Below are 12175 nucleotides of genomic sequence, written 5' to 3' on the forward strand. Positions count from 1 at the left end.
GTTGTTCCATTGCAGCAACTCTTGACATTGTTGCTTCTGGGCACGTGACAGCGATTCTATCACCATGACGTCTCCCACGTCGGCATCTGACTTCGCCACCAAACACGGAGCTTCCACTGGCTCCCTATCTCGCCATGACTTTATCAGGTTGACGTGGTACACCTGGTAGGGCTTCCTTCTCCCAGGTTGGTGGACCCTATAGTTGACATCGCCAACCTTTTCAACCACTTCATATTGGCCCTGCCACTTGGCCAGGAATTTGCTCTCCACCCTAGGTACCAGTACCAGTACCCGATCCCCAGGGTTGAAGTGTCTCACCCTCGCCGATCTATTGTACACCCTTGACTGTGCCTCTTGTGCTTTGAGGAGGTGTTCTTTCACAATGGGCATCACCTCTGCAATCCTCTCTTGCATCTAGGCCACATGTTCGATTATACTCCGGTAGGGTGTAGACACCACCTCCCAGGTCTCCTTCGCTATGTCCTGGAGTCCGCGGGGGTGTTGGCCATATAACAGCTCAAACTGGGAGAATCCAGTAGCGGCCTGTGGGACTTCTCTGATGGAAAACAGAAGTACAGCAATAGGCAGTCCCAGTCCCGGTCGTCTTCTCCACGACCTTCTTCAAGGTTTTATTAAACCTCTCCACCAAGCCGTCTGTCTGTGGGTGGTAGACTGAGGTCCTGAGTTGTGTGATTTGCAGGGTTATGCACAACTCCCTCATCACCCTTGACATAAATGGGGTCCCTTGGTCTGTTAGGATTTCCTTAGGTAACCCCGTTCTTGAAAAGATTTGGACCAGCTCCCGGGCTATGCACTTGGCAGAGGAGTTTCGTAGTGGTGCAGCCTCTGGGTACCGGGTATTGTAGTCCATTACCACTAGGATATGCTGATGTCCTCTGGCGGGCTTGACCAGGGGCCCTAGATCCATGGCGATGCGATTGAATGTGACCTCAATGATTGGTAGTGGCACTAAGGGGCTACATAAGTGAGCCACAGGGGAGGTCAGCTGACAAGTGGGACAGGACCTACAATAATTTGCGATTTCTTGGTGACAACCGGGCCAGTAGAACCTCTGGAGGATCCTTTCCTGTTTTTTTTTCTACCCTCATATGCCCACCTAAGACATGTGTATGAACCATATCTAACACCCTGTGTCTGTACGGCCCAGGCACTAGTAACTGCTCAATTACCTCCCCTCTGAGCTTGGTGACCTGATATAGCACCTCCCCATTCACAGCAAAGTACAGATATCGGGTGTCAGCCCCCAGCACTTGAGCAACAGCATTCAGAACAGTGACATTATCAAATGCCCCTTTTAGAGTTAAGTCCCTGAGTTGGGTGGTTCCAAAGTTTCCCCCGGACACCTCCAGCTCAGGGATATTGGCCTCCGGGGATGCTACCTCATCCTCATCCCCAACAAGCACACAAAAAGGAAACCCGTCTGCGGTGGCCTGCGATGAGGTTTCTTCAGGAGAAACCTGGTTGTTGTCCAGACAACCTGGCTTCCTCTCTTTCTCCCACAAGTCCCAAAGCAAGGCAAAGTCCCGCCTTATTATCACAGGGTGCAGCAGGTCCTTGACTACGCCGACTTCATGGGATTCAGTGCCACAGTTTGTGTCTATGACCACTTGGGCCACAGGGTTGTCCTTAGCGTCCCCATGGATACAATAGACGCCGATCTTTTTCCCCGGAACCAGCTGATGAGGAACTGTGGCCCTTACGAAGGTTACCAAACTCCCCGAGTCTAACAGATCAGTCACTTGCATACCATTCACTGACACGAGGTATGTCTGCGGTCCCTCGCCTGGTTGAGGGAGAGCACTGCAGGCAGGATATGCAAAATATGAGCAACGCCATCCTGCGCTACAGTCCATTGGCTCAGTTGTCATGGGGCACCGGGCGGCTATGTGATCTGGGGTGTGACATCGCCAACATACTGTGTTAAGGAGCGGGACCTTTGGCAGCAACTCAGACCCCTCCTGGGCTCTAGGGCGCCCCCCAGATGTGGCTCTAGTTCCCCTCTTTTGGGTGTCCACCCTCTTTTGTAAACCCCAGTATGGAAACGCTACGACCCTGGGCTTTCCCAATGAACTTTCCACCACCTGGTATCTTTCCACCAACCCTACCAGATCATCGGCATTATGGGGATCTCCCTGGGCAACCCAGGCTTGAACCGACCTCAGAAGGGATTGGATGAACCTGTCCAAGATGACTCTTTCCACCATCTGTGCTTGGGAGGATTCAGGTTGCAACCACTTTTGAACCAGGTGCAGGAGGTCGAACATCTGGGACCGGGGAGGTTTGTCACTACAATAGGCCTAGCGGTGCACCCGTTGCGGCCTGACAGTCAGAGTCACTCCCAAGCGCACCAAAATTTCTGTTTTTAATTTGGCGTACTCCTTTGCATCCTGCAGGGCCAAGTCATAATAGTCTTTCTGTGTCTCGTCCGTTAAATATAGCGCCAGCACCTCCGCCCACTGCTCCGGAGGCAATCCCTCCCTCTCCACCACCCTCTCAAAGACCGTCAAGAATGCCTCGATGTCATCACCCGGAGTCATCTTTTGCAGGGCTCTCCTTGAGGGGCGGCATCTCTGCTGCGAACTTCCCCCTCTAGAAGTTCCATCTGCTGTTGCTGCTGCTGAATCGACTGCATCAGGAGTTTAATAGTCTTTTGCTGCATCTGTTCCTGGTCCCGGTGCTGCTGTTGCAGGCTCTGCTGGGTCTGCAAGTGCTGTTGGTGTTGCTGCTGTTGGCTTTGCAGCAAGTGTTTGAGTAGCATCTCCATGGTGACGGACATCTCTGGCTGGCTGGCGGCCTTTACCCAGGACATCCACCGATCTCTGTAGCAGGAACATGTTAGATATATTGGTGTCTGACCAGTCAGGGAGACACTATTAGTTTTTTTTTACTGCAAAAAAATGCCCAAAACAGGATAATACAGAGACTTGACCCGTGGAACTGCAAAACCACAGTTATATTTTCCTGGACTCTTGCCCGCACTTCTAGCACCAATTGTAGGGGTTCGGTACTCACTCAGCCACGGTTCAAGTAGGAACAGGAAACATTTTCATAAAAATGTTCAGGCAGGTTTATTCTGACTTCATAAACCGCTTAGCATAGGCAAACAAAAAGGCAGCCTTTTCCGGCACAAAGGGAAAAACAAGCAAAATGTCCATGCAATGGTGCGGGTTCGCCCGCTAGAGGTCAGTGTCCAGTTCTCATGGCCTTAGCACAGACCAACACACTGGAGATCCACATATCTCCTGACACAGACTCCAAATGAGACACTTGGACTCCATTTTATTTACAACAAACCATGCCCCGGGGTGGGGATATGTGAGCAGCCACTCCCACCCATCTCTTATGACTGCTCGTAAAAACCGGCCCTGATACGCCCTATTAACCCTTTAAGCACTATGTGTGCTGGAGCATGCTTTCCCGGTTTTACATCACTGAAGCTGCCAACGTCAGCGATACATACAGTACAGACCAAAAGTTTGGACACATCATCTCATTTAAAGATTTTTCTGTATTTTCTTGACTATGAAAATTGTACATTCACACTGAAGGCATCAAAACTATGAATTAACACATGTGGAATTATATACTTAACAAAAAAGTGTGAAACAACTGAAAATATGTCTTATATTCTAGGTTCTTCAAAGTAGCCACCTTTTGCTTTGATGACTGCTTTGCACACTCTTGGCATTCTCTTGATGAGCTTCAAGAGGTAGTCACCGGAAATGGTTTTCACTTCACAGGTGTGCCCTGTCAGGTTTAATAAGTGGGATTTCTTGCCTTATAAATGGGGTTGGGACCGTCAGTTGTGTTGTGCAGAAGTCTGGTGGATACACAGCTGATAGTCCTACTGAATAGACTGTTAGAATTTGTATGATGGCAAGAAAAAAGCAGCTAAGTAAAGAAAAACGAGTGGCCATCATTACTTTAAGAAATGAAGGTCAGTCAGTCTGAAAAATTGGGAAAACTTTGAAAGTGTCCCCAAGTGCAGTTGCAAAAACCATCAAGCGCTACAAAGAAACTGGCTCACTTGAGGAGCGCCCCAGGAAAGGAAGACCAAGAGTCACCTCTGCTTCTGAGGATAAGTTTATCCGAGTCACCAGCCTCAGAAATCGCAGGTTAACAGCAGCTCAGATTAGAGACCAGGTCAATGCCACACAGAGTTCTAGCAGCAGACTCATCTCTACAACAACTGTTAAGAGGAGACTTTATGCAGCAGGCCTTCATGGTAAAATAGCTGCTAGGAAACCACTGCTAAGGACAGGCAACAAGCAGAAGAGACTTGTTTGGCCTAAAGAACACAAGGAATGGACATTAGACCAGTGGAAATCTGTGCTTTGGTCTGATGAGTTCAAATTTGAGATCTTTGGTTCCAACCACCGTGTCTTTGTGCGACGCAGAAAAGGTGAACGGATGGACTTTACATACCTGGTTCCCACCGTGAAGCGTGGAGGAGGAGGTGTGATGGTGTGGGGGTGCTTTGCTGGTGACACTGTAGGGGATTTATTCAAAATTGAAGGCATACTGAACCAGCATGGCTACCACAGCATCTTGCAGGGGCATGCTGTTCCATGCGGTTTGCGTTTAGTTGGACCATCATTTATTTTTCAACAGGACAATGACCCCAAACACACCTCCAGGCTGTGTAAGGGCTATTTGACCAAGAAGGAGATTGATGGGGTGCTACGCCAGATGACCTGGCCTCCACAGTCACCAGACCTGAACCCAATTGAGATGGTTTGGGTGAGCTGGACCGCAGAGTGAAGGCAAAAGGGCCAACAAGTGCTAAGCATCTCTGGGAACTCCTTCAAGATTGTTGGAAGACCATTTCCGGTGACTAGTACCTCTTGAAGCTCATCAAGAGAATGCCAAGAGTGTGCAAAGCAGTCATCAAAGCAAAAGGTGGCTACTTTGAAGAACCTAGAATATAAGACATATTTTCAGTTGTTTCACACTTTTTTGTTAAGTATATAATTCCACATGTGTTAATTCATAGTTTTGATGCATTCAGTGTGAATGTACAATTTTCATAGTCATGAAAATACAGAAAAATCTTTAAATGAGAAGGTGTGTCCAAACTTTTGGTACTGTGCTGTATCTCCCCTCAAGGACATGTCAGCAGCCATCTTATAACCAACAACAGCAGGCTTTTCCTTCACAAAGGCACAGTAGTACACAACATTCTTTATTGTGCGTTGAGATGGAGGGGGGAGGGAGATGATCCCTGTGACACAATTCCTTCCAGTCCTTATCTTCCAGCCCGATGATAGACTTCCAAACTAACAGTACAGGGTATCTGACCTGTGACTCAGCTTCACCCTTGACTTGAATCCTGTTAACTTTCCTGCACTTCTGTGAGATACAGATCACACATATCACTTCTCCCTTTGGCTGCAGCCAGACTAGTAAACAAGTTCCCCACAATCCCCCTGGGGCTCTGCTAACCACTCCCTGTCTCCTGTGACTGTGTTAACCCCTATAGTTGCTGGATGCTTTTGAAGCAACAGCACTACTTCTGCATGTCACACTCTTCCTTCCTTTTTTAATGTCGTCCTCGACATTTGCCTTAATTGGTCCATCTGACAAATTCTGAGACAGTGGTGAAAGCTGAGTAACTTTATATACAAATTGTCATTGTCAAATTGGTATAACATTTATAAACATTGCTAAAAACTTATTTTTCCGACCGTTTTCTTGTAGGACTCCTGTAAGAAATAAACAATTAACACAATTAAAACAATCAGCATCTCTTCAGCTGAAGCTTTTCGTATGTCTTCAACCAGCTATCTCTTTCACTAGGCCTTAATAGTTTTTTGTTTCTACAAAGTCTTTTAAGGAAAATCAAAGCATGAAAACAAGTCTTTTCACCAGTCAACATCTTCCATGCAGCCTCTCGGTGGTGAATACCACTCAAGTGGGCTTACCAGGTCCGTAGCAGAGATACCTGTTTCCAGTCCTTGGCACTTGACTAGGTTCAAGTGTCTCGTATGTCAGCATCATGGGCCTCCTCACTTCTCGAGTTGACATCCTCCTGGTGGGTTGTTCCTCAGATACCAAGGGTTTTTTGGTTACAGGAGTTTCTTCCGCCACACTCATTTCTCGTACTTCCTCAGATGCTATTGGAACTGCCTCTGTAAGTTCCTGTACTTCTCCGGAATTGCCTGTTTCTGCACAGTCTGGTAATTACGCTCCTCCTGAGTGTCGATCAGTCTCTTCAGTGACTAGTGTTCGATCATCAGAACTGAATTGGACTTCATCTGTACTCCCTGGTACAAACTTTGGAGCCTCGGGGCTTAGTTCACTCTCCTGAGGATGGTACCTCCCTCTACTTGCCAGTCCGAGAAATACAACGGTGTGCTCTCCTTCATCGGAACTTTCAAGGTCACTATCCACCTCCGGAGCTTCAGTCCGTGGTGGTCCCTTAGTCGATCTCGGTCTATGTCGGTCTGCTTCGGGGAAGTCTTCTTGTGGTTGGAGGTAATCACAGAGTAGTAGTAAATTCCGATGGATTATTCTGGTTTTCTTATCTCCGGTTTCCAAACGGATTTCATACACTGGACTGTCATTGGCTTTCCTCTTTACAACCATATAGACCTTGTTTTCCTGGACCACCTTTTTCACGTACTTTCTTGACTAGCACCTGACTTCCCGGTGTCAATTCTGCTCCATAACATTTTCGATCATAGTAATCCTTGCTCTTGCTCTGCCCTTGCGTTACCACTTTGGACGATATGTTGTATGCCTCTGCCATCCATTCCTTACATTTCCGAACATATTCCGGATACGTTTTGTAAGTCTCTGATACCGGAGTATTGAACATGATGTCGATTGGCAGTCTTGGCCATCGTCCATACAATAGGAAGAAAGGTTGAGTAACCCGTTGCCTTGCTCTTTGTATAGTTATAGGCATGTACCACTTTTGTCAGAGAACCCTTCCAGTCTTTGTTCTCGTCAGCTGTTAAAGTGCGCAACATTGACAATGATGTCCGGTTAAAACGTTCCACTTGTCCATTACCCTCTGGGTGATAGGGTGTTGTGTGGGATCTCTGAATTCTACAGTACTTTCCTAACTTCGCAAAGAGCTGGTTATCAAATTCTTTTCCTTGGTCGTGGTGTAACCTCGTAAGGAACCCAAACTTCAAAGTAAAATCATTGAAGATCTTCTCTGCTGCTGTTAGCCCGATTTATTGGTGGTGGCATATGCTTGAGCAAATCGGTCCACGGTCCATCAAAATGGTCCATCACCACCAAAATGTATTTGTAACCGCCCTTGCATGTCTCGAGATGTACAAAATCTATTGAGACCATCTCAAACAGGTACGTAGTTTGGATGTTGCCCATAGGTTCCCGGGTTGATGTGTTGGGACGTTTATCTTTCAGACACCCACACTCCCTGGTCACGTACCTCTCAATATCTCTCTGCATGTACGGCCAGAAGAAACATTCACGGATCAAGTTTGTTGTCCTTTCCACTCCCAGGTGTCCCATGGAGTTCTTTGAAGACCAACCTACGGAATACTCTGGGTAGTACAAACTGCTGGTTTTGTCCTCCTTTATGATACAGGATACCGTCTTCACTGAAGTAGAGCTTCGTCCATTCTTTAACTAAAACAGATACTGCTGGTGACTAAGGTAGTATTCTGCAAATTATCTGATTTTCCTGTTGTGCTCTACGGATTGTTCCTTTGGTAGTTGTTGAATGGACAGGGGGTGATCTTGTTCTTTAACTTTTACACTGGTTTCCACTGTCAACGGACACCACAATGGTGTGTCTTCCTCTTGATGAGCTTGTACTGCTTGGGTAGTGCTCTCAATAGCTTCCAGACTGACTTCCTCCGAGCATTCTTGCATGGACTCCTCAGGCTCTAGGGGCATTCTTGACAATCCGTCAACATACGCATTGCATTTTCCTGGCCTGTACTTGATACTGAAATTGAAGTCATTTAGTTCAGCGACCCATCTCTGACCTGTAGCATTCAGTTTGGCTGCAGATAGGACATAGGTCAAAGGGTTGTTGTAAGGGTATACCTCAAACTATTTGCTGTAATAGAGATAATCTCTAAATAGTTCACAGATAGCCCATTTCAATGCCAGGAACTCCAATTTTCCGGAATGTAGATGGTAATTCTTCTCGGCGTCTGTCAACATTCTGGAACCGTAACCAATCTTGATGCTGTTACAAGGCAGCTCCCAGTCAAACTTGAGAAGAATCACAATGAAGAGCAAAGCGTAAGTTGAAATCAGGAGGATATCCCAATATGGGTGGTTTTACCAGGTAATCTACTAGTTCTTCCAATACCTCCTGGTGGTCTGGTGTCCAGAGAATGGGCTGCTGGGACGAAATGGCATTGTTTCTTTTAAGCCCGGTCCTGCCCGTGTAATTCTTTTTCTCCATTTGTGTAGTTGACTCTGTCGTCCCCACCAAAGGAGGTATAGCGGGGCGGCAATCCCGGAGAAGTTCCAGACATAAGTACGATAGTAGGAGCGGAATCCCAAGATCTGCCTCAACTCCCCGACGGTAGAGGGCCGCTTGTCTTTTAAGGCCAGTACCGGAGCGATTTCTGCTGGGTCCATGGTATATCCTTCTCTGGACACAATTTTCCTAGAAATCGTACTTGCCTGTTGAACAGTTCACACTTCTTTGGGTTCAACTTAACTCCGTGTTGTTGATACCGCTGTAATACGGTCCTCACATGTTCAACATGCTCCCGGAAGGTTTTGCTGTGTACCACATTGACATCCAAGTACGGCTGGCAGATATTGTCCCTCAGTCCTTCCAAACAGGTCTCCATGCTCCTCTGAAATTCGGCTGGAGCTGAACTGAGCCCAAACGGTATGCGGATCCACTCATATAACCCCCACGATGTGATGAATGCTGTCAATGGTCTACTGGACTCTTCAACAAATCCTTGATTGTATGCTTTACCTTGATCAAGGACAGAGAACCAGGTACTTCCTGATAGGCTGTCCAGCATATCTTGAATCTTGGTATCGGGTGCCGATCAGGTACTGACTTTCGGTTTAGTTCCCGGTAATCACAGCAGAGTCTCAACGTACCGTTCTTCTTCCTAACACAAACAATATTAGAGGAATAAGACGACTTAGACTTTTGGACCCAACCTCTGTTGATTAGGTCTTGTAAATATTTTTTCATTCACGGTGCAATGGCTTCGGCACAGACATGTAACATCTTGTTACTTGGGTCATGTATTTCAAATTGATTTTCAATTGCAACGACGGGATACAGCCTATATCATAGTAATCTTTAGAGAATGCATGTCTTGCTATTGCTATATCTTCAGCACACAAGTGTTCCAGGGATACTGGGGGATCCCAGGACCCTGAGGTGGGTCATGAAATTTCCTCCCCTGGACAACTCCCGTTCCTTGGTGGGGAGACTGAATTCATGGTAGACCCCTGGGCAGGTCTCACACTGGCTGGATATACTGTTTTTACAGTTTCAATGTGACCTAACACAGTCTTTGGATCCAGTCTAATTTCGTGTTTCGTAGTATTCATCACCTGTACTGTCACTCGAGCAAACCCACCAGTAGGAATCGTAAGCACAGTCTCACCTTGAACTAGGCCTCCCGGAAGTTCTGAGGAGTCTTTTGGCACCAACAGTCTTTTCTGGACTTTTCTTCCCGGTTCTACCCGGACTCCACACCTCACCCCCACCATTTGGTTTGCAGGGATGATGGTTGGGCGCCAGCCTACCTTGACTTCTTTTAGGTCCATTGTATTCTGTGCTTTCTTTACTCTATGAATCACATTTTTTCTGACACAGTGTTGGGTAAGGCAGGTGATGTGGCAATTGCATCCACCACCAGCGTCCCTGACTTGTGTTTCGTGATGACCTCACTGATTACATTATAACCCAGGATAGGATCCTCTGCCACATTCTGATCACTGGTCATGAGAAAAGGTACCCAAAGCTGAATGGCGTTGCTGTTCTTCATGGCCCTCAGTTTGAAAGTCACTTCCACCCAGCCTATGAAAGGGATTTCGGTCTGGTTGACAGCTTTGCCGTGGAGTTCCATTGGTCCTAAACTGGTCTGAAGGCAGGTATGTGGCAGATAGCGCCTTCTCCATTCTTCATTTAAAAGGCTTGCTTGGGCTCCTGTGTCCCACAGTGCTTTTTCCAGGAGTCCATCTAGCTGGCACTGTATAAAGCACCTTTCACCGATTAGGCTAATGAGGCTATCTTTACTGACCGAGTAATCCTCCTCAAAGGAGTACATTGTTTGACCTCCGCACTGGGCATTAAGTAACTGATGCCCCTGTCTCTCTTGCAGCTGTTGTAGACGGGAACACACTTGGGGATAGTACTGACACAGCCGTTTTACCTCATGTGCCCTTCTGAGGTCTGTTGAGATTTGGATTTGCTTCTGGGGCCTATTCCGTGTCGCGATTACCAGTCGCCCCGCACTGGCAACCTCCTGTCTTTTAACCCAAACGACCGTGACCATTGTCATTCCTAGGGATAATGTCCTTCGTCACCACATCTTAGACAGTGGACACACAACGTACTCTGATTTGATGAACGGCATGCTTCATAAGCCGGGTATCTTCTGTTTTGGAACCCACTCCTGGATCTGAGGGATACAGGTTCTGGCCTGGAACGAATCAACTTTTTCACCTCAAACAACTCGGCTTGCAGTTCTCCTATTACTTCCTCCCAGTCAGCGCTGGTGGTCCTCTCTTTTGTTGGTGATTTAAGGTTCCCTCTCGGAGGTGGCACTGGAGGGTCTCTATGATGATCTTCGTACTGGCCACCGGGGGTCTCCAACTTCAGCTGACTCATTTTGGTGATTTTAAGAGCAGAGCCTTTCTTTAACTTCTCTGACTCTCTGACTCTCTTGCTCTCTGACTCCAAACTAGCTGCCTCATCCATTTTTTCAATTAGGACTTTGTCCAGAATGCCAGGATCTTCTAGGTACTGTTTCAGCTGCAACTTGATGTCTTTGTTGATTAACCCCATTCCCAATGATCTCAAGAACTTCTTCTGGACTAGTCCAGCAACAAACTTCTCCTCCACTTCTGCATCTCTGGATGCAAAGAACAGTCTATCCTTCAGTTCAATTGCTCTGAACAAGAAACTTTGGGATGATTCTTTATTTTTCTGTGAGAGGTTAATGAGTCGGTGGAACAATTCTGAAGTACTCTCTTCTTTATAGTGCCCTTTTAAAATCATCTTCCGCTGTTGCAAGGTCAATTGACTCTTCATTTCTAGCATACTACGGAGGTTCAGTCCTGGGTTGATTGTTTTCACCCCCTCCTCAACGATCTCATCTGACTGGTAGCCTTTCTGTAAGCCTGCATCGATCTGGTGCAACAAGTTCATATAAGACAGTTTCTCTTTCTGTTCACACTCTCCAATCTGTCCAAGGATCTTGAATTCTTTCCTTATGGTGATTTGTGGTGTTAGAGAGGACTGTCTTCCTGATTTATCTAACCCGAGCATGGTAAAGGTTCTGTCTGAGTCTGTCACCCGTTCAAAGGTTTTGGTTGATTCCTGCAGGGCTGTTGTTAGGGCTTTGACTTGTTCTTTCAATTCCTGTAGTTCTGTCTGCGGACTGAGATTCCCGCTTTTGGTAATTGGTGCCGCCCCTCCATCCTCCAACTTCAACCTGGTTAAAAACTGTGTTAGCTCCTGGAGGAACATCCCCATGATATCTTCAGCTTCTTTCTCCCCCAGCTCATCCATTTTTGCATTAATGGCAGCTAACAGTTGCCTGCGGTTGTGTGCTTTAGAAATCTGTTCTTCTGACATCTTTATATGTTCTGCTACTGTTCTCAATTCTTCACAGGTTAACTGAAGAAGCAGCTCACTAATTTTGTCCATTTGTATTTCCATATCCATTGCTGCCAGTGAGTTTTCTTTAGCTCTGGTCCCCTTTAACTGTTGTAGCAGAGTTGAATTGATGTGCTGTGCTGCTGTGTTTTTCCAGACACTTTTCCACTTTTCCCTCTACACGCTAATTCCCGCTCAGGATTCCCCGTATGGGCCACCAATGTTACACGCACACCGCTAGGTTCAGATAGGGCGAGACGGGTTTCATGAATTCTTTGGAATCCTGGGGGAACCATTACTCAGGGCAACCATAGGCTGCAGCTTCTCCCGGGCACACGATAGATTTAGTTGCTGACCAGACAC

This window comes from Phyllobates terribilis, unplaced genomic scaffold (assembly GCF_046119375.1).
Source record: "Phyllobates terribilis strain yellow unplaced genomic scaffold, ASM4611937v1 Scaffold_9__5_contigs__length_417890890, whole genome shotgun sequence".
Taxonomy (NCBI): Eukaryota; Metazoa; Chordata; class Amphibia; order Anura; family Dendrobatidae; genus Phyllobates; species Phyllobates terribilis.